The following is a 23,917-nucleotide window of genomic DNA, read 5'->3' as shown; positions in this document are numbered from 1 at the left end:
TTATAATTTTATTGCTAAAAGCAAATGGTTTTACTGTGATGAAAGCAGGATACCTTTTGTTTGCAGGTAAATCTGAGACTTTCCAACTCATTGCGGGACGTCTTTGTGACTGCAGCAGAACATGTATGAAAATGAAGAGCTTCGTTTCCCAGTTATCTCTCCCTTCCTGGTAATTCAGTCGTCTGTTTATTATCCGACATCGGGCATCATAATTATGTTTGTTAGCTTTCTCTCTAATAGCCTGTAATTTATGAAATGCTTCAGAACTTCTTTACTTGATTAGATAAACTGTGGGGCCCAAAGTTTTGCTGGGAAATATATTATATTTCTGATATAATATGTCTTATATAAATATGTTGAATGCAGTTGGTTACTTACAAAATGGGCACAAAGCACTTACATGTGATATACCGTGAGTGCACATAGAGGGTATATTGAACTGGCATGATACGTCTCTCCAAAAGCTGTGGGGACTGCACTACAAAAATACAAGTGTACATTATCAGTAATAGTCTATTGTGCTGCTAATCGATGTTTACAGCGACACTCTCTCTGTTTCAGTTCCTTTCTGGAGAGCTGGATTTATAGCTTAGACTGCCACCCTGTGACAAACTCTTGAAATGTTTAATTTTGGAATACTTTCTTAGTTTATCCTTGGTACCAAGTGGAATGTAGGGAAATACTCTTTGTCCGTGCTGTTCATGTAATGCATGTGAAGAAACCTTTGAAAACAAAATAGATTCAATGGAATCGTATTCACTCACAGCCCAGTGGGAGAGGCATCACCATTCTTAACCCCTCTGTCTTCTTCCTTTATTCCTCTAAGGAAACATAAGAAATAGGAACAGGAGTCGGTCATATGGACCCTGTATCATTCAATAAGATCATGCCTGATCTATTTCAGTTCCACTTTCTCACCCTATTCCCGTATTATTTAATTCCCTAAGTGCCCCTCTTACGACAACCATGAAGATCATGGGGAAACATCGATAGATCTACTCGTAGGCTTCATGGAGTACAACAGGAAGCAGCCAGTGAGGGTTTTTAAGCCTGTAACTTTACCCAGACCATAGTTGCAAGTACCAAGGTGAAGACTACCTCTGACTGTAAACCGTGGGAGTGGCCTTTTCCTTTGGTGAACAATAAAGGTTATTGGTGATGGGAAACTAGTGTTTGGCTGAATTACTACATTGGCGATGAGGAGAAAAGTTCTTTTTTCCTCTAATATTTATCTTCGAACAACCTTGGAGCGCCAAGAATTTATCTGCGAAGAAAAAGCCATTATGCCTCTTTTTGGGAAACTCAAGCTATACACCAATGGGAAAGACTAGGCCCAATACACTGAGAGCATATATTATTTCCTCCTGCTAACAACATTGATGGAGACAAAAAACAAGAAGTGATATTGCTAACAGCATGGGATCCCCCACTTTCAGTGTAATAAGTAATCTGACCTATCCAGATGCCCATGCCTCAAAAACGTTTAATGAACTGGTAGAACTGGTACAAAGCCATAATGACCCAAAGCCCTCGGTAATTCTCCAGCGATAAAGCCAACGTTTTGAGTCTGGATGACCCTGCTCTGACAAAGGGTCATCCAGACTTGAAACTTGGCTCTGTTCTCCCTTCACAGGTGCTGTCAGAACAGCTGAGATTTTCCAGCATTTTCTGTTTTTGTTTCAGATTCCAGCATCCACAGTAGTTTGCTTATGTTCCTAATCTTAAGCCTGTCAAATCAGTTTGTCTTTGCGGGAACTATAAACTGACAGTCATTCGGGTCTCCGAACTCAATAGGTACCCCATGTCTCGGATCAAAAATTTGTATGCCAAGTTAACAGATTGCAAGATGTTCTTCAAGTTGGACATAAGCAATGCCTATCTGAAACTTGAATTAGATGAATCCTCCCAGAAATTTGTGACAATCAACACATATAAGGGAATGTATAAGTTACCTGTTTGCCTTTTGGGATCTCGTCATTGTGTGCCATCTTCCAAACAGTTATGGAGAACATCTTTCAAGGGCTACCCAAGATAGCAGTATGCTTAGATGACTTCTTGGTCACAGCGTTTCAGAACAGGAACACCTGACCAACCTAGATGTCCTGTTACAATATTGCAGAGCAGGAGTTCACTTGAAGGGGGAGAAATGTGTTTTTCAGGTGGCCAAAGTAACCTATTTAGGCTACCCAGTACATGGCAAGGGGTTACATCCAGTAGAGGACAAAATAAAGGCCATCAAGGAAGCATGGACCCCAAGGAACACCACAGAATTAAAATTCTTCCTGCGGTTAGTCAATTATTATAGAAAATTTGTCCCAAATTTGGCTTCCATGCTGGCCTCCTTGCATGTCCTACTATGAAAATACCACAGATAGTCTTAAGAAGCTCCACAGGTAGAGGCTTTTTCTAAAGTTAAATGTCAGTTACTGTCATCTAACTTACTGGTCCATTTCTACCCTAAGAAAGAACTTATTTTCACTTGTGATGCTTCCCCATTCAGGGTTGTTGCAATCAGTACTGTCACATCATTGGACAGACAGGACAGAGAAGGGCCTCCAGGACCCTTTTTGGATGCAGAGCGACAATATTCTTAAATTGAGAAGGAAGGGTTGGCGATCGCATTTGGTGTGAAGAAGTTCCAACAATAAGTCTACAGTTGACGATTTTCTATGGCTACCAACCATAAACCCTTACTGGGCCTCTTCAAAGAGGACAAAGCAATTTCCTTATCGCTTCCGCTCAGATACAGTGCTGGGCCTTGTTATTGGTGACCTATTAATATATTCTGGAACGTCCACCCTGGGACCCGGACAGCTAATGCAACCTCTCGTTGCCCACAAGCCTGGCTCCTTTACCAGCAGTAGAAGAGGTTGTGCTGACCAGAGTATTTTGGAGACTTTGCCAATGTCAGCAAGACAAATCAAAACCTGGACTCAACCTTAGAGAACCCAACCAAGACCCAACTTTATTCAAAATTAGGCAGATGATTTTACATGGGGGATTCCAAGGGCAACCCTCTGAAGAAATGAAAACTACTTAATTAAGAAATCTAAACTTAATGTTGAGGTTGGGATCACTCTTTGGGGGTCCTGATTAATTGTTCCACCCCCAGGACGATGTCCAATGTTAATTGAATTACATAATGGTCATCCGGGAGTAACAAAAATGTAGATGCTGGCCAGGAGTTACATCTGGTGGCCCAGTCTTGATTCCAACATCACAGACTTGGTGAAGCAATATGACCTGTGTCAGGAAAATCGCAAGCTCCTACCCTCAGCCTCCCTGTACCCATGGCAGGCCATGGGTGTGTGTACATGTGGACTTTGCAGGTCCCTTTATTGGTTCCATGTTTTTAATCATGGTGGACTCATACTCCACCAGTGGAGTGGTTGGAGGTGCACCGCACGGGCACAACAGCAGCTCAGGCTATGAAATTACAACAGAGCTTCAGCATACACAGAATACCGGAAGTCCTTGTTTCCGAAAACGGCAAGGCCTTATCTAGTAGTGATTTCCAGAGCTTTGTGCGATCCAATGGTTTCCAACATGTCTTGATTGCACCTTATTACCTGTCAACAAATGGACTGGCAGAATGAGCAGTTCAAATCTTAAAAAATGGTATGAAGGAACACCTGGCGGCATCCATGGATACTGAACTGACATGATTTTTGTTCAATTACATGACAACAACAAATGGCTACACACCACAAGTGTTGCTGCAGTAGAACTATTGATGGGACGACAGCTTTGTACCAGATTGAGACTATTATTCCCAAACTTGATGGGGAGGATGGAGTCCGAATAGGAAAACCATAAAAGAAACTTAGATTCCGCGAGGACAGAAAGAACTTTTGCAACGGGTGATCTGGTTTGTGTAAGGAACTTTGAGGATGGTCCCAAATGGCTCTCAGGAATCATTATGGAAAAAACAGGACCAGTATCTTACAAGGTCAAAGTTCAGGGTAAAACCCTAAAAAAGCACAGGCCACCTCAGAAGCCCTTGCCTGAGCCACCCCCACCACTGGCCATGGAAGCAGCCACTGCCAGTGTCAGCCCTCAGCTTGAAGCTGACTCCGCATTGACTCCTCCAGATAGTGAAGGTATGGACACTGAGGGGAGGTGGGGGCTGAAAAACTGGACCTTTGGGCTGAAGCAGAACCTGAGGAGAAACTTGCTTCAGTAACTCTACGACGCTCCCTCCAAAAGAGAAGGTCCCCTGTTCAGTTTATACCTTCTGACCCAGCCCTGCCTTCAATGGACCTCTGCCCGAGCTCCTTGCCCCCGAAGGGATCATCCTTGCAGAGGGGGTGCTGCGGGAGATATGGACCTAAGAGGGGAGGGATGTTATGACCACGAAGGCCATGGGGGATCATCAATAGATTTACCCATGGGCCTCATGGAGTACAAACTGCCTTATTGAGCAAGCGGAGGCTCACTCAATGGGAAGTGGCCAGCGGGGATTTTTAAGCCAGTAATTCTACCTGGGCCAGAGTAACACAGTCATTGACTGAGCATCCACAGCATTCTGCTGATTTGATTTTGATTTGGTTTGATTTAATTTATTACTATTACATGTATTCGTGAAATATACAGTGAAAAGTATTGTTTCTTGCGAGACAAAGCATACCGTACCTCAAGAAGGAAGGAGAGAATGCAGAATGTAGTGTTACAGTCACAGCTGGGGTGTAGAAGAGAAAGGTCAATTTAATGTGAGGTAGGTCCATTCAAAAGTCTGATGGCAACAGGGAAGAATCTGCTCTTGAGTCAGTTGGTATGTGTCCTCAGACTTTTGTCTCTTTTTCCCAATGGAAGAAGGTGGAACAGAGTATGTCCGGGGTGCGTTCGGTTCTTCATTATGCTGGCTGCTTTTCCAAGGCAGCAGGAAGTATAGACAGTGTCAATGGGTGGGAGACTGGTTTGAGTGATGGACTGGGCTAGTTTCTTGTTGTCTTGGACAGAGCAGGAACCATACCAAGTTGTGATACAAACAGAAAAAATGTTTTCTATGGTGCAACTGTAAAAGTTGGTGAGAGTCATAGTGGACATGCCAATTTCCTTAGTCTTCTGAGAAAGTAGAGGTGTTGGTGGGCTTTCTTAACTATAGCATCAGCTTGGAGGGACCAGGACAGGTTGTTGGTGATTCATTGTTTGAGATCCAACCCACTATGATAGTGTCATCAGCAAACTTGAAAATCGAGTTGGAGAGGAATTTAGCCACACGGACATAGTGTATAAGGAATATAATAAGGGGCTGAGTACAATAAATAGGAGTGTGACATAAGTGTCTTTATTATGCAGGTGTTCCAGGGTTGAGTGTAGGGCCATGGAGATGGTGTCTGCTGTGGACCTGTTGCAGCAATAGGCAAACTGTAGTGGATCCAGGCAGTCTAGGAGGCCGGAATTGATTCATGCTACGACTAACCTTTCAAAGCACTTCATAATGATGGATGTCAGAGCCACCAGATGATACTCATTAAGGCACACTGCCTGGCTTTTCCTTGATACAGGGATGATGGTCATCTTCTTGAAGCAGATAGGGACCTCAGATGGGTGTAAGGAGAGCTTGAAAATATCTGTGAATACCCCCGCCAGCTAGTTCACACAGGATCTGAGTGCGTGTCCAGGGTACCCCATCCGGGCCAGTTGCTTTCATGGGTTGACTTTCGAGAAGGCTGCTCTGACAATGGCAATGGTGACCTCAGATACCAGTTCGGTCGAGGCTTCTGGGGTGGAAAGCGTGTTTTCGCTGACCTCTTGCTCAAAACGGGCATAGAATGTGTTGAGCTTATCGGGGAGGGATTCATTGGAGCTGGCAATTCTACATGCCTTCATCTTGTAGCCTGTTATGTCTTGCAGACCTTGCCATAGTCGGTGGGAGTTTGAGTGGTTGGCCTGGGTCTCTAGCTTGGACCAGTACTGTCTTTTAGCATCTTTGATGGATCTCCTTAGATCCTATCTGAATTTCTTGTATAGGTCAGGGTCACCTGACTTGAGCGCCTCAGACCTGGACTTCAGCAGGAAATGGATATCCCTGTTCATCCATTGTGCCCGGTTGGGAAACACACAGATTTGCTTCTTTGGCACACAGTCTTCTACACATTTGCTAATGAAATCAATTATTGTAGTGGCATACTCGTTCAGGTTGGTCACTGAGTTTTTAAATATTGACCAGTCTACTGACTTGAAGCAGTCCCGTAGGAGATCATCCAATTCCCAGACCAATATTAACTCATTAGTCTCTCATGGCAATGTTAAATAACATTTCTTTTAAGGTTTTCTGTTTTCTTCTCTCTATCTCCCATTTTATCTATTGTCCTCTTTCTCTCACTCTGTGTTGGTCAGAAAATGGTGGAATGTCTTTATTTCTCTGCTTCCTTTTCTCATTCTCTCTCCTTTCCTCATTGTGTAAGAAAAGCAACTGAATTTGCTCATTTAAATGTGTCCTTTGCTATTATATGGCTACTGTTACCAGAACAATTATTCTGAGATATTATTTTCAGAAAATCTGCAGACATATCCATAAATATCACTTTCCCTGACCTTATCCCTGGATGTTTGCCCTACTAGTATCATTGGGGAATTTTCTCCTAATGGAATCACATGGGACACTCAGAATTTTCTTTTACGCCTTTCCATGTTGAGTTGTGGGCTGAAATTTTTAACTTCCCCCATTCACCCAACCCTCGGAGCATGCTGCCAGGCATGTGGGAGGTGGGGGCAGAGGGCATAAAATTGGGTGGCATTGCGGGGGCACCATGCCCATTGCCTACCCACCTCTGTTGGTATTTTACCAGCAGGTGGAGGAGTTGTTTGGCAGCCTGCCGATTCTTGGAGCAAATGTGGCTCTTAAGTGAATAATTAACAGCCACTGAAGTGTCTCCTCCCACCATTGTGCTGGCATTGTACCAGTAGGTGTGTCATAGAGTTTGGGCATAGAGAGGTGGAGAATTCTACCCATATGAACACTGGCAACCTGACAATGGCAGGAGGAGTTGGGGGTGGGGGGGATAGTTTAGTCCTCCTGCTCAGACATCCTGTGCCTGATGAAGATTTCACCTACAGTACTCTCCACCAGTTGCTTCCCCCTATTTGATTGGTGGCAGCTCTCGGAGAGATGAAGCTTCCTCCCAGATGGGATGAATTGTGACAATTCATACTGAGTTAATTACAGCTGTAGAATCAGCTTGGGGATCCTCAGCCACACTGAGGCAGGCTTGCCCCAAACTTTTCAGCTGGGGAGGGTAGTGGGACAGCCACATTTAGCCCATTTTTTTCTCCTGACAGATGCTGCCAGGCCTGCTGAGATTTTCCAGCGTTTTCCCTTTTGGTTTCAGATTCCAGCATCCGCAGTAATTTGCTTTTATACATTTTGCCCATTGTCTACCCTCCTCTGTTGGTATTTTGCCAGGAGTGGAGGAGATGTTGTGTAGCCCACCTATTCTTGGAGCAAATATGGCCCTCGAGTGATTAATTAACAGCCACGGAAGCATTTTTGTGACTCATTAAAAATCTATTTACTTAAGTGTTAAAATTAGAGCCTGACTGTCAAATCCATTGTTTCCCTTGTCACCTCTTGTCACCTTTCTGGAGGTCAACTGTTCTTTTCCATGTGCCTGTCATTTCTATTTGATCCTTGGTACAAAAATACTTAAAGAATTTTAAATGACCACCACCACCACTAATAACTTGCTTTATTTCTTTCATCAAATTCCTTCTTGGCTTTTTACTGTATTTAGGATGTCACACATCTAATAAAAATGTTCTAGCAATGCCACAAAGGAAAAGGGGTAACAGACAGTGAGGGGGTAACTGGTTAACAGACATTGAATGGCTAACTGGTTAACGGACAGTGAGGAAATACCTGGTGAACAGACAATGAGGGGTAACTGGTTAACAGACATTGAGAAGATAACTGGTGAACAGACATTGAGGGCTAACTTTTTAACAGACAGTGAGGGAGTAACTGGTTAACAGACATTGAGAGGTTAACTGGTTAATGGACAGTGAGAGGGGAACTGGTTAACAGAAAGTGAGGAGATAACTGGTTAATGGACAGTGAGACGATAACTGGTGAACATACAGTGAGGGGTAACTGGTTAACAGACATTGAGGGGATAACTGTTTTAACAGACAATGAGGAGATAACTAGTTAATGGACAGTGAGGGAGTAAGTAGTTAATAAACAGTGGGAGGGTAACTGGGTAACAGTGAGAAGATAACTGGTAAACAGACAGTGAGAAGGTAGCTGGTTAACAGACAGTGAGGGGGGGAGGTAACTGGTTAAAGGACAATGAGGGAGTAAGTGGTTAATAGACAGCGAGAGGGTAACTGGTTAACAAAGAGCAAAGAAAATTACAGCACAGGAACAGGCCCTTCGGCCCTCCAAGCCTGCACTGACCATGCTACCCGACTTAACGAAAACCCCCTACCCTTCCAGGGATCATATCCCTTTATTCCCATCCTAATCATGTATTTGTCAAGACGCTCCTTAAAAGACACTATCATATCTGCTTCCACTCGCACCTTAAACCTGTGCCCCCTAGTAATTGACTCTTCCACCCTGGGAAAAAGCTTCTGACTAGCCACTCTGTCCATGCCTCTCATAATCTTGTAGACTTCTATCAGGTCACCCCTCAACCGCCATCGCACCAGTGAGAACAAACCAAGTTTCTCCAACCTCTCCTCATAGCTAATGCCCTCCATACCAGGCAACATCCTTGTAAATCTTTTCTGTACCCTCTCTAAAGCCTCCACATCCTTCTGGTAGTGTGGTGACCAGAATTGAACACTACATTCCAAGTGCGGCCTAACTAAGGTTCGATAAAGCTGCAACATGACTTACCAATTTTTAAACTCAATGCCCCGGCCGATGAAGGCAAGTATGCCGTATGTCTTCTTGACTATCTTCTCCACCTGCACTGCCACTTTCAGTGACCTGTGTATCTGTACACGCAGATCCCTTTGCCTATCAATACTCTTAAGTGTTCTGCCATTTACTGCATATTTCCTATTTGTATTAGACATTCCAAAATGCATTACCTCACATTTGTCCGGATTAAACTCCATCTGCCACCTCGCCGCCCAAGTCTCCAACTGATCTATATCCTGCTGTATCCTCTGATGGTCCTCATTGCTATCTGCAAATCCACCAATCTTTGTGTCATCCGCAAACTTACTAATTAATCCAGTTATATTTTCCTCCAAATCATTTATATATATTACAAACAGCAAATGTCCCAGCACTGAACCCTGAGGAACGCCACTTGTCACAGCCCTCCATTCAGAAACTCACACTGCTACCTTCTGTCTTCTTTGACGAGCCAGCTCACCTCTGGTCCCATGCAACTTCACCTTCTGCACCAGTCTACCATGAGGCACCTTGTCAAAGTCCTTACTGAAGTCCATGTAGACAACATCCACTGCCCTACCCTCATCAATCATCTTCGTCACTTCCTCGAAAAACTTGATCAAGTTCGTGAGACACGACCTCCCCTTCACAAAACCATGTTGCCTCTCACTAATACGTCCACTTATTTCCAAGTGGGAATAAATCCTGTCTCGAAGACTCGTCTCCAATAATTTCCCTACCACTGATGTAAGGCTCACCGGCCTGTAATTATCTGGATTATTCTTGCGACCCGTCTTAAACAAAGGAACAACATTGGGCTATTCTCCAATCCACTGGGACCTCCCCTGTAGCCAGTGCGGACACAAATATTTCTCTCAAAGCCCCAGCAATTTCCTCCCTTGTCTCTCTCAGTCTTCTGGGGCATATCCCATCAGGCCCTGGGGACTTGTCTATCTTAATGTTTCTCAAGAACCCCAATATCTCCTCCTTTTTGATTTCAACATGACTCAAAGTATCTACACACCCTTTCCCAGACTCATCATCCACCAAGTCCTTCTCTTTGGTGAACACTGATGCAAAGTACTCATTTAACTCCTCACCCATTTCCTCTGGCTCCAGACATAGATACCCTCCCTTGTCCTTGAGTGGGCCAACCCTCTCCCTGGCTACCCTCTTGCTCTTTATATATGTATAAAAAGCCTTGGGATTTTCCTTAATCCTGCTGGTCAATGCTTTTTCGTGACCCCTTTTAGTCTTCCTTACTCCTTGCCTAAGTTTCTTTCTACTTTCCTTGTATTCCACACTTGCTTCGCGTATTCCTAGCTTCCCAGCTTTGATAAATGCTTCCTTTTTCTCTTTGACTAGGCTCACAATATTTCTCGTTATCCAAGGTTCCCAAAACTTGCCACACATACCATATAGACAGTGAGAGGCTAACAGGCAGTGAGAGGGTAACTTGTTAACAGGCGGTAAGGAGGTAGCTGGTTATTAGACAGTGAGAAGGTAACTACTCACACTGTTTATTAAAGGTTCATTGCCTTTTCCTGATCTCCACGTCATTGGAAACTTGTGCAAATAGCATTAGCAGTAGTTCCCTGTGGGGTTCCCACTAACGCTAAACTGAAAACTAGCATTTCTACAGCACCAATGCCACCTCGGGACATCCCAAAGTGTTTTACAGCCAATGAAATACTTTTGAAGTGTCATCATGATTGTAATGTAGGAAATGACAGCAGCCAATTGGTGCACAGCAAGCTCCCATACGTGGCATTGTGATCATGACCGGCTAATCTTTTTTAATGAGGGATATTTATTGGCCAGGACACCAGTGAAACTCTCCTGCTCCTCTTCAAATCATGTTGTGGGAACATCTTGGTTCATTTCAGAGACCAGACAAGTCATTGATCTAACATCTCCTCCGAAAGAATAGATGATGTGCTCAAGTCTCTCAAGTGGGACTTGAACTCATGATCTTGTGAACAGATCTTTATGGTTTCCTTTAATTATTGAATGACAACTTGTCTGGTTTTCTCTAAAAGACCGCTATGCTTCACTGGGACAAAACCTTTGGCAACTCCCAACAGTCTGCTGTAAACATTACTAATACTTATACTTCACGCCATTTAATTCAGTGTGAAGTGTTTTCTTAGAATTGAACACACAAACCCAGTGCCAACTCAAGTGACAAAATACCAATACAACTTAGGCGGAGAAATCAGTGGATGTTATCTGAAATGCGATTGAATGAGGAAATATTTGAAAACTGCAATAAAACATAAGAAATTGTTGCAGATAGTGAGAGATAGAAATCAATATATTATAGCTAAAGCAAAATTCTGCAGATGTTGGAGATCTAAAGTAAAAACAGAAAATGTTGGGGGAAAATAACTCAGCAGGTCTGGCAGCACCTTTGGAGAGAGAAACAGAGTTAATGTTTCGAGTCCAATCTCTGGGTCTTCTTCAGAACTAAGGTGGGAGATGGCCTAATTATCGCTAGACTATTAATCCAGAAACTGAGCTAATGTTCTGGGGACCTGGCAGATGGTGGAATTTAAATTCAATAAAAAATATCTGGAATTAAGAATATACTGATGAGCATAAGACCATTGTTGATTGTTGGAAAAACCCATCTGATTCATTAGTGTTCCTTAGGCAAGGAAATCTGCCATCCTTACCTGGTCTGGCCTACATGTGACTCCAGAGCTACAGCAATGTGGTTGACTCTCAACTGCCCTCGGGCAGCTCGGGATGGGCAATAAATGCTGGCCAGCCAGTGACACCCATGTACCACGAATGAACAAAAAAAAGTTTAAGTAGACTGATGTTCCATTCTAAAAATGCATGGACAGATTGGATAGTACACTGAGCCTCCTCATCACCTTTTCACCTCAGAAACATGAATTTGAGCCCAACTCAAACGGATGGGATGAAAGATTTAAGGGTGCAAAATAGCTTGGAGAAATCCTCGTCCAGCTCCTTATGGGGACTGACCTGTACCTCAAAACTGCCTCATAAATTGGGGCAATCCGGGTTTAAACCCATCCCAGACTGACATAATGAAATAAAAGCAAAATGTTATGGATGCTGGAATCTGAAACAAAAATAGAAAAAATGCTGGAAAAACTCAGCAGGTCTGCCAGCCACCGTAGAGAATGAAAATAGAGTTAATGCTAACGAGTCCATATGACTCTTCTGTAAACCTGTATTGGTTTTAAGGCTTCTCTGCGAAGTGCAGTGAATGGGCAGAGAGCACAGATCTTTGTGGGTGTTGACACATTACACAATACAACCCTTGATTCAGAACTAATTGGTGCTAAATGGGCCATCTCACACAGGGTGAGCAGGTGATGACTGTGTGAAGTGAATTATATTAGCGCTTTTCAATGTGGAAGATAAGTCGTGCTCTGAGTGCAGAAGGAGTTGAACTGTCCCTGATCATTTCCCTGTCTGATTTCCCTGTCTGGATGATAATGTGGTAAATTGGATCAGCAAGTTTGCTGATGATACAAAGATTGGAGGTGTAGTGGACAGTGAAGAAGGTTTTCAAAGCTTGCAGAGGGATTTGGACCAACTAGAAAAATGGGCTGAAAAATGGCAAATGGAATTTAAGATGTGGAGATGCCGGCGTTGGACTGGGGTAAGCACAGTAAGAAGTCTCACAACACCAGGTTAAAGTCCAACAGGTTTATTTGGTAGCAAATACCATAAGCTTTCGGAGCATAAGAACATAAGAACATAAGAAATAGGAGCAGGAGTAGGCCATCTAGCCCTTCGAGCCTGCCCCGCCATTCAATAAGATCATGGCTGATCTGACGTGGATCAGTACCACTTACCCGCCTGATCCCCATAACCCTTAATTCCCTTACCGATCAGGAATCCATCCATCCGCGCTTTAAACATATTCAGCGAGGTAGCCTCCACCACCTCAGTGGGCAGAGAATTCCAGAGATTCACCACCCTCTGGGAGAAGAAGTTCCTCCTCAACTCTGTCTTAAACCGACCCCCCTTTATTTTGAGGCTGTGTCCTCTAGTTTTAACTTCCTTACTAAGTGGAAAGAATCTCTCCGCCTCCACCCTATCCAGCCCCCGCATTATCTTATAAGTCTCCATAAGATCCCCCCTCATCCTTCTAAACTCCAACGAGTACAAACCCAATCTCCTCAGCCTCTCCTCATAATCCAAACCCCTCATCTCCGGTATCAACCTGGTGAACCTTCTCTGCACTCCCTCCAATGCCAATATATCCTTCCTCATATAAGGGGACCAATACTGCACACAGTATTCCAGCTGCGGCCTCACCAATGCCCTGTACAGGTGCATCAAGACATCCCTGCTTTTATATTCTATCCCCTTCGCAATATAGGCCAACATCCCATTTGCCTTCTTGATCACCTGTTGTACCTGCAGACTGGGCTTTTGCGTCTCATGCACAAGGACCCCCAGGTCCCTTTGCACGGTAGCATGTTTTAATTTGTTTCCATTGAGATAGTAATCCCATTTGTTATTATTTCCTCCAAAGTGTATAACCTCGCATTTCTCAACGTTATACTCCATTTGCCATATCCTCGCCCACTCACTCAGCCTGTCCAAATCTCTCTGCAGATCTTCTCCGTCCTCCACACGATTCACTTTTCCACTTATCTTTGTGTCGTCTGCAAACTTCGTTACCCTACACTCCGTCCCCTCCTCCAGATCATCTATATAAATGGTAAATAGTTGCGGCCCGAGTACCGATCCCTGCGGCACGCCACTAGTTACCTTCCTCCAACCGGAAAAACACCCATTTATTCCGACTCTTTGCTTCCTGTCGGATAGCCAGTCCCCAATCCACTTTAACACACTACCCCCAACTCCGTGTGCCCTAATCTTCTTCAGTAGCCTTTTATGGGGCACCTTATCAAACGCCTTTTGGAAATCCAAAAACACCGCATCCACCGGTTCTCCTCCATCAACCGCCCTAGTCACATCTTCATAAAAATCCAACATGTTCGTCAAGCACGACTTTCCCCTCATGAATCCATGCTGCGTCTGATTGATCGAACCATTTCTATCCAGATGCCCTGCTATCTCCTCTTTAATAATGGATTCCAGCATTTTCCCTACTACAGACGTTAAGCTGACCGGCCTATAGTTACCCGCCTTTTGTCTCCTTCCTTTTTTAAACAGCGGCGTAACATTAGCCGTTTTCCAATCAACCGGCACTACCCCAGAATGCAACGAGTTTTGATAAATAATCACTAACGCATCCACTATTACCTCTGACATTTCTTTCAATACCCTGGGATGCATTCCATCCGGACCCGGGGACTTGTCCACCTTCAGTCCCATTAGTCTACCCAGCACTGCCTCTCTGGTTACATTAATTGTATTAAGTATTTCTCCTGGGTGATTGTGGGCAGATTTTCCCACATTATCTGTACCTTTAAGACCTGGCTGGCTGTAGAGATTTGCATTCTAATTAGTATTCTGTAACTTGATTTCTGTGTCTGTACACTGTTGGAGAACAGATATCCACTCCATCTGACGAAGGAGCTGTGCTCCGAAAGCTTATGGTATTTGCTACCAAATAAATCTGTTGGACTTTAACCTGGTGTTGTGAGACTTCTTACAATGGAATTTAACGCAGACAAATGTGAGATATTGCACTTCAGAAGGACAAACCAAAATAGGACGTACAGGGTAAATGGTAGGACTCTGAAGAGTGCAGTTGAACAGAGGGATCTGGGAATACAGGTACAGAATTCCCTAAAAGTGACGTCACAGGTGGATTGGGTCGTAAAGAGTGCCTTTGGTACATTGGCCTTTATCAATCGGAGTATTGAGTATAAAAGTTGGAGTGTTATGGTAAAGTTATATAAGGCATTGGTGAGGCCGAATTTAGAGTATTGTGTACAGTTTTGGTCACCTAGTTACAGGAAGGATGTAAATAAGGTTGAAAGAGTGCAGAGAAGGTTCACAAGGATGTTGCCGGGACTTGAGAAGCTGAGTTACAGAGAGAGATTGAATAGGTTGGGACTTTATTCCCTGGAGTGTAGAAGAATGAGGGGAGATTTGATAGAGGTGTATAAGATTTTGATGGGTATAGATGGAGTGAATGAAAGCAGGCTTTTTCCACTGAGGCTAGGGGAGAAAAAAACCAGAGGGCATGGGTTAAGGGTGAAAGGAGAAAAGTTTAAAGGGAATATTAGGGGGGGCTTCTTCACGCAGAGAGTGGTGGGAGTGTGGAATGAGCTGCCGGATAAAGTGGTAAATGCGGGGTCACTTTTACCATTTAAGAAAAACTTGGACGGGTTCATGGATGAGAGGGGTGTGGAGGGATATGGTCCAAGTGCAGGTCAGTGGGACTAGGCAAAAAATGGTTCAGCACAGACAAGAAGGGCCAAAAGGCCTGTTTCTGAGCTGTAATTTTCTATGGTTCTATGGTTCTATGGTTCTATGATTTGAATGCATTTGTAATTGACACTGTAATTTCTCCCTGGAAAGACGGAGAATGAGGGGAGATCTAATAGAGGTGTACAAGATTATGAAGGGGATAGATAGGATGAACAGTGGGAAGCTTTTTCCCAGGTCGGAGGTGACGATCATGAGGGGTCACGGGCTCAAGGTGAGAGGGGCGAAGTATAACTCAGATATCAGAGGGATGTTTTTTACACAGAGGGTGGTGGGGGCCTGGAATGCGCTGCCAAGTAGGGTGGTGGAGGCAGGCACGCTGACATCGTTTAAGACTTACCTGGATAGTCACATGAGCAGCCTGGGAATGGAGGGATACAAATGATTGGTCTAGTTGGACCAAGGAGCGGCACAGGCTTGGAGGGCCGAAGGGCCTGTTTCCTGTGCTGTACTGTTCTTTGTTCTTTGTTCTTTGCTGGCCTCAGATTAGAAAATGCCCAGCATTGACATCTCTAACCTGGATGAACACAAAGCATTCACTAACAAAAACTGTAGTGCTACATCTGACCTCAACAAAGAAAATATAAACTGTGCTAAAATTTACCCAATCAATGTGCTAAGTAACAAAGTAAAAAATGCTGATAAGATCAGATCCAGGACAGCCTATTTGTCTAGTGATTAAAAGAATAGATTAAAAGCTGGGAATTCTGCAGCAAGTAACTCACCTCCTGATTCTTCAAAAGCCTGTTTACCATCTACAAGGCACAAGTCAGGAGTGTGTTGGAATACTCTCCACTTGGCTGGATGAGTTCAGCTCCAACAACACTCAAGAAGTTTGACACCATCCAAGACAAAGCAACTCCTTTGTTCGGCACCCTGTCCACCACCTTTAACATCCACTCTCTCCACCATAGATGCACAGTGGCAGCAGTGTTCCATCTACAAGATACACTGCAGCAACTCACCCAAGCTCCTTTGACAATGCTTTACGCACTCCTGAAACCTCTGCTACCTAGAGGGACAAGAGCAGCAGACGTATGGCAACATCACGATCTTCAGGTTCCCATTCATACCATCATGATTTGAACAATGTCACTGTTCCTTCACTGTCCTGAAACTCCCTCCCTAACAGCATTGTGGGTGTACCTACAGTACATGGACTGCAGGGGTGCAAGAAGGCAGCTCAATCTTACCTGCACAAGGGCAACTGGGGATGGACAATGAATGTTGGCCTAGTCAGTGATGCTCACATCCCGAAAGCAAATTTTTAAAAAGCCAAAAAAGATTGCTGGATGATATACATCGCTCTGCCATTAACTTTGCAAAATATGAGCTCACCATCCACCTAGCCATGAGTATCAAAAATGGCTAGGTTTGCAATATGAGTACGAATATATCATACCATAGACATTTCAGCTGATATTTCATGTTGTAAGGACCCTGTTAGTAACATGATTTATGGCCCTGGCAATGAAAGTCCATCTTGCACACCTGTAAAGGAACAAAAATGAAACTATAGAGTCTCTGTTTAGGTGGTAAGGGTTATTTTGAAAGTTACATTTAAAATTTTTAACACATTGTCTTTACCTTTCCTTTTTGTTTTTCTCTTTGTTTGTAATCACACTTTGTTTGCCGTTGCTTTATTTCTCTCTCTGTATCTGACTCATCCTATTTCTATTTATCAATTTTGTTCTTTCTCTATTGTTCACTTGAATTAGGCAGATGGATGATTGGACTTTATGTTCAGAAGGTTCTGAATTCCCACTGAGGTTGTTCAGTTATCAGGGAGCATTTTCACCAGTTTGTGCTTAAACAAACGGTCCAGATCTTCCAGTCAGCAGCGATGCAGTCGTTAGTTTTTGCTGACCATGGTTAAAAGTGCGGCTTTATCTTTTTCTGCTTTTGCAGCTGGGATTTCCTGATGCTACCAGCTCAGGTAAATTCCCTACAGGTTGTCTTGTTGGTATTGTCTTTCTTAAGTTCTAACATTTTCTTTGACCATTACTAATGTTTAAGAATTCTAGTTGCTGTTATGGATTTGTAGTGAGGAGGATGGTGAAAGGATCTTTGTTAAGAAGGAGGGTGAGCATTGTTGGGACTCTGGGGGAAGGGGGAGAACCTTTTTGGAGCGGTGAGCATTGCTGGGGTGCGAGAGGGTGAGCAGCTTTGGGGTGTGAGGATTGTTGCTATTATGAATAAGATGAGCATTTTTGGAACTGTGGGGAAGAGGGTGTGAAATGTGGTGGAGTGGTGAGAAAGCTTGGGGAGGTGGTGGCGTGATGTGTGAGTGTTATGGGAGGGTGTGGGCAACCGGGAGTGTGAGCATTGTCAGGTGCTGAAGGTTGAGCACTGTGGGGAGGGGTGAGCTTTGCAGGGGTGGAGGCCCAGTGAGCATTATTGGGGGCAGAGGGCTGGAGTGGGCAATGTCTCAGGTGTAGTGAAGGGTGAGCATTGTTGTGAGGGGAGGATGAGAGGGTGGTGAACATTGTTGGGGATGTCACCATTATTGGGGTGGGGTGAACATTGTTAGATATGATGGGAGTGAACAATACTGGGTGGGGGTGTAGGAGGAGTGAACATTATGAGGGGTACAGGGTGGTGAGCATTGTCAGGGTTGCAGGGAGTGGGCAGTGTTCGAGATGCGGGAGGATGAACAATTTCAGGAAGTGCATTGGGGTATGAGCTCTGTGGGTGGTGCAGGAGTGTGAACTTTGTTGGGAAGGGGTTTGACGGGGGAAGTGAGCAGTGTCCAGGGTGTGAGAGAGGTGAATTGGTGGTGGTAGAGTGAGGGGGGGGGGGGGGGCGTGGTAAGCATTATGGGGAGGGGCATTAGGTGTATGAGCAGCGTGTTTTTTGGCATTCATTAACAGCTCTTCATTTTAATCGATGCTCGGTATTAAGATTAGGAGAATCCTGGGGTAAATATCTGGGTAAGTATAGGGCATCAAGCCCAAGTCTCCATTGCTAAGTTCAGTGTTGGATACTTTCTCAGAGGGGCCCAGGCAGTGTGATTCTACAGAAGTTTAAATGTTCTGTGTAAATACCAAGCATGTGTGCAGGTTGCGTTCTCCTCAGTGCCCCGATGCATAACATTCACCACTGTTGCCACCAGAACTTCCAAGCCAGTGGCTCAGAATCTGCAGGCAATGACACTGGTTCCCGACCTTGAAGTTGCATTGTCAGATTTGGGCATCTTCCCACATGTTGTTTTGATTGTAGCTTGGTTAATGGGGAGGGGAGGAGGTCAACAACAGCCTGTGGCCCAGCAAGGGTATGAGAGACCAGCAGCTTAGGGATCATCCTCTTAACCAGAGCTTTTACTAATAAAAACCCTGAATATCAGGCCAAATTCAGAGGGCTGATAACAGCGCAAATAAAAACAACCCTGCAAATTCTGGGGCAATTGTTATCTGATGGGTGAATGCCAATCCATAGTGCCTTTTCATTCATTTCTCTTTCACGCCCCAAATTGTGTGGGAATTGTCTTTATTGTCTGGGAATATTGTTAATGAAAGATCCCAGTAGTTTCCGGCCGGTGGTGCTACAATGAGCCATAAGGAAATGAGCCGAGTCAGCAGCAGATTTGCTGCTTCCCAGGATCGGGCGCTGTGGGAATTCGTCTCTCAGTAGCAGTAACAATATTCCCCGCACCGCCAGCTCTGGCAGCAGTGTGTGTGTGTGAGGTTGGGTAAGATAAGGACCTCAGAGCAAGTCCCCAAGTATCGCCCGTTCTCCATCTAAAGTCCCATTGCTTCGGGAAGAGGCAACCGAGTACACTGCCATCCGCCTGCTCGCAGTCTGAGTTAATAATAGCGAACATTAGCTGTGGGGGCTGTCAGCCAGGGTGTGATCAGCTGCTTCCCTTTATATCCATTCCCCTCCTAGACTGTCTTAGCTCCAGCAGCCCAGGTTCCTCTGCAGCCCTTGGAGAGAAGATAGAAGCTGCAAATGGAAGTATTTTAAACCGAGACACCCTCTACCGTGCGAGTGTGTGTGTGCCTTTATTTCTGGGGGAACACAGACTGATTTATGTAAGTGGGACGATTTTATTTCAGTTTTGTGAGGATAACATGTGATTGAAGAAAGTGGCCCAGGTCGGAAAACCATTTTGTGACTGCAAACAGATGTTTCACGGTTGTTGTTCAGTATTTATTCTTGTTGTGGATATTCCTTTAGGTTAATTGCGGCGGCCTGTGCCCGTATTTGGGGGAAATATTGTGCGGCAAACGGGAGACCGCAAGATTCCCGAGTGTCAAAATGGACTGAGGGAGAGTTAGCGCCAGCCTTTGACTGTGAGAGAGAGAGAGAAAGGAGGAAAATGTTAATTGTGGGAGCGAGTCCGGTTTCGCGCGATACATAACAGACCGACATTGTCCAAACAATCAGTGCACTGAACAATCGGCAGGCGGGCCATTATGAGGGAGGCGCATTTAACACAAAGCTCTTGTATACTTGTGTATAATCTTTTCACAGGAGATCGCTCTAATTATATTTACACTGTTGCTCTGTTAAGTAGCAATTCAAATGATGAAACCATCTGAAAATTAAGCAGTGGGGGCTTGTTTTTGTTAACATCTCCTTACCTGCCCCTCTCTACCTCAGGATGGGACACCCTCACTGCACCCCCCTCCTCCTCTCCTATGATTATTCTATTGTCTGTTACTAACCACCCACTCCCACTGCTGAGAAACAGCTCAGGTGGCTGAAGTGTGTAGCAGTTGTCAGAGATAGCAGGGGTATTAGGAGATGGTCAGGAGCCCACAAACTAAAATCTTTGTAGTCCAAAGTCAACTCATCCTAGCCTCTAAGCCAGCCCAAGACTGCCGTCGATCCGAACTGTAGAATAATTCAGTAAGCCCCATATTCTCAAATTGTTTGGTATATTCTTTAATCTGGTTTCTTAATCAGATCGCAGCAATGCATAAACTACGGATAGCAGGGTGGCCAGTTTGGGTTAGTCGACTTCAGATTGTGGGAAAAGATCTTCAGAAGAACAATGTGCCTCAGTACACGATTAACGCGGGCACAATTATTTAACGTCTCAGCCCTGTTACAGTTTATAAGATAGGCCAACACACCTCTGCATCTAGAAGGTGCAATATTCGATACATCCGAATTTATTGGCATTTGTGTGCAAAATGTGAGATTAAATGTTATTTTGGATTAGATAAAGTACTCAGCATTTCTGGAGGGAGGGGTCTCCGACTGCTGTGGGATGTCAAGATATCACAAAGAAGCATCATTTTAAAAATGAAGAGAACAAAGCGGGTTTGGGGGAGAGGCAACACAAAGCGGACACAGAAGAATGCATTCATTACGGAGAGATGCTGCTGTGGGGGATCAGGAGGTGGTTACGTGGCAGATGTGATATTAACAGGAGACAGAAGGATGCATATTGAGGGGATGAAACAGCTGTATCAGACAGGGCGTGGGAATAGCTCAAGATTGAAAGAGCAGACTGGGAATGGGATAGAACATTGAAATGGAAAGAGAGAGCTTGGTTCGGACATCAGGCAAAGCCAAATGTTTAGATGAACAATTATCTAATTTCCGTTTGATTTCACTGAGGTAGAGGAGACCACCAGTATGCTAGATTGGAGAAGTATAAAGTGAATGGGTAGAGTGTTACATATATTTTTTCTTACATGGGCTAGCTAGATAGAAGATTGATTCAGTGTTATAGAGGGATTGCTGCTGCTGGAATGCTGAAGTGTCGGGAAAAGATGTAAGAGTGTGTTTGAAATGGTGGAAGATTTGCTGAATGCAAAGTTTGATGAGGTAGAAGATCTTCTGGCATGAAATGCAGATGTCCACTCGCCAGCTCACTGTCTAGCATCCTAAACTGTATGAAAAGATGATCTATATTTCAGTACATTAGAACATAAATAGGAGCAGGCAAAGGCCATACGAGCCATTGCATCTATTCTGCCATTTGGCCTGATTGTGGCTGATCATGGGCTTCAACTTCATTTTTCCTCCCACTTCACAGTATCTCTTAAGTCCTTGAAAGACCAAAAATCTGTCTATCTCAGTCTCAGATATATAGATCCACAATCCTGTGGGCAGAGGATTACAAAGACTCACAACACTTTTGAGTGAAGACATTTCTCCTCACCTCAGTCCTAAATGATTTGCCCTTTAGTCTGAAACTGTGGCCCCTTATTCTAGATTCCCCAGCCAAGGGAAAAAACATTTCAGTATCTCCCCTTCATAATATTGAGAGTTTCAATGAGATTGCCTCTCATTCTTCTAAACTCCAGAAAATATAGATCCAATTTGCTCAGCCTCTCATCATAGGACAACCCTCTCATCCCAGGGACCAATCTCATGAACCTTCACCATATCACCACCTCCAATGAAAATATATCCTTACTTAATTATGGAGACCAAAAGTACACAATATTCTAGATGTAGCCTCACAAAAATCCTGTACAATTATAGCAAGACTTATTTTTGATTTGATTTATTATCACATGTATTACTACACAGTGAAAAGTATTGTTTCTTGTGTGCTATACAGACAACGCATACCATACATAGGGAAGGAAAGGAGAGAGTGTGGAATGTAGTGTTACAGTCATAGCTAGGGTGTAGAGATAGATCAACTTAATGCAATATAGGTCCATTCAAAAGTTTGATGGCAGCAGGGAAGAAGCTGTTTTTGAGTCAGTTGGTATGTGATCTCAGACTTTTGTATCTTTTTCCCAATGGAAGAAGGTGGAAGAGAGTATGTCCGGTGTATGTGGGGTCCTTTATTATGCTGGCTGCTTTTCTGAGGCAGTGGGAAGTGTAGACATTGTTAATGGTTGGGAGGCTGGTTTGAGTGATGGATTCAGCTTCATTCACGACCCTTTGTAGTTTCTTGCGGTCTTGGACAGAACAAGAACCATACTAAACTGTGACACAACCAGAAAAAATGCTTTCTATAGTGCCTCTGTAGATTTTGGTGAGAGGTGTAGTGGACATGCCAAATTTTGTTAGTCTCGGGAGAAAGTAGAGGAGCTGGTGGGCTTTCTTATATAGGATTGTACTCCAATCCCCTCACGTAAAGGACAACATGCCATTTGCCTTCTGAATTACTTGTCGTGTCTACATGTTAACTTTCTGTGTTCCTTGTACAAGTGCACACAAGTCTATCCGGACATCAACATTAACAAGTTTTGTGCCTTTTAAAAATATATTCTACTTTTCTATTTACCAAATGAACCAAAGTGAATGTCCTCACTCCACCGCATTTACTCCATCTGGCACCTTGTTGCCCACTCACGTAACCTGTTCATATCTCTTTGCAGCCCCTCTATGTCCTCCTCACAGTTTGCAATCCCACCTAGCTTTGTATTGTTAGCTGACTCTTCACTCTCTGTCTCTTTGGTTAAGTAATTAATATAGATTGTAAATAGCTGAGGCCCCTGCACTGATTCTTGTATCACTTCACTAGTCACAGCAGGCCAACTTGAAAATGCCCCATTCGATAGGGTCTTTTAAGAGACTTTTAGATAAGTACATGGAACTTAGTAAGATAGAGGGTTATAGGTAAGCCTAGTAATCGCTAACGTAGGGACATGTTCGGCACAACTTTGTGGGCTGAAGGGCCTGTATTGTGCTGTAGTTTTTCTATGTTTCTATCCCTACTCTATGCTTCCTATCGATTAGCCGATCCTCTATTCACGTTAATATATCACCCTCAGCTCCATGAACCCTTACGTTGTGTATTAACCTTTCGTGTGGTACCTTATTCAATGCCTCTTTGAAATCCAGGTGCAATACATCTATTGCTTCCCCTTTATCCTACTAAGCACATCCACAAAAAACTCAAATTTGTCAAACGCAATTTCCCTTTTGTAAAACCATGTTGTCTTTTTTTCAACATACTGTGCTTTCCTAAGTGTATTGTTCAAAACATTCTTAATAGTTTTTAGAGCACTTTCCTGATGACTAACTAGCCTGTTCCCTGTTTTCTCCTTCCCTCTTTTCCTGAATAATGGTGCTACATTTGATAATTTCAAATCTGCTGGGAATGATACAGAATTTGAGAATTTCAGAAAATCATAGCCAGCATGTCCACTGCAGCTATCTCCTTTGGACCCTAGGGTGTAGGCCATCAGTTCCTGGGGATTTGTTGGTTAAGTCCCATGGGTTTCTCCAGTACTTTCTTTCTGCTGACACTAATTAAATTAATTTCTCCACCCCTAGGGTTATCCTCTATTTCTGGTAAGTAACTTGTGTCCTCTACTCTGAAGACAGATACAAGATATTTGTTCAATGTCTCTGTCATTTCCCCATGGTAATTTCTCCTGTCTCTGCTTCTAAGGAACCAACATTTGCTTTAGCTACTCTTTTCCTTTTTTTATATTCATACAAGGTCTGGGAATCTGTTTTTATATTCCTGGCTAATTTACTATTGTATTCTGTATTTTCACTTAACTTTATGGCAGCCCTTTGCTAGTCTCCAAAACACTTCCAGTCCTCAGAGTTACTACTATCCTTTGCAACATTATAAGCCCCTACTTAACCTCCTTAGGTGAGCATCAATGGATTTTCCTTGCTGAGTTTTTGTTTTCAATGGAATGTATTTTTGTCAAACATTTCCAATTATTTCTTTAAATGTTTCCTGCTACTTATCTTCCACCTATTTTAATCAATCTTAAGTAGCCATCCCTTCATATCTAAGTAACTGGA

At 43.7% G+C, this 23,917-nt stretch overlaps 1 protein-coding gene across 1 annotated transcript in view; it reads left to right on the top strand.

Annotated features, from left to right (window-relative positions):
- The first annotated feature begins 19,007 nt into the window (after positions 1 to 19,007).
- LOC144492744 (microtubule-associated tyrosine carboxypeptidase 1-like) overlaps positions 19,008 to 23,917 on the top strand; it is a 70,519-nt gene continuing 65,609 nt past the window's right edge. The window contains 1 exon segment of the mRNA XM_078211124.1: positions 19,008 to 19,269. The gene's annotated coding sequence lies outside the window, so the exon portion shown is untranslated.

This window comes from Mustelus asterias, chromosome 4 (assembly GCF_964213995.1).
Source record: "Mustelus asterias chromosome 4, sMusAst1.hap1.1, whole genome shotgun sequence".
Taxonomy (NCBI): domain Eukaryota; kingdom Metazoa; phylum Chordata; class Chondrichthyes; order Carcharhiniformes; family Triakidae; genus Mustelus; species Mustelus asterias.
The sequence above is the reverse complement of the archived record's forward strand: the minus strand, read 5'-3'. Positions and strand labels throughout refer to the sequence as shown.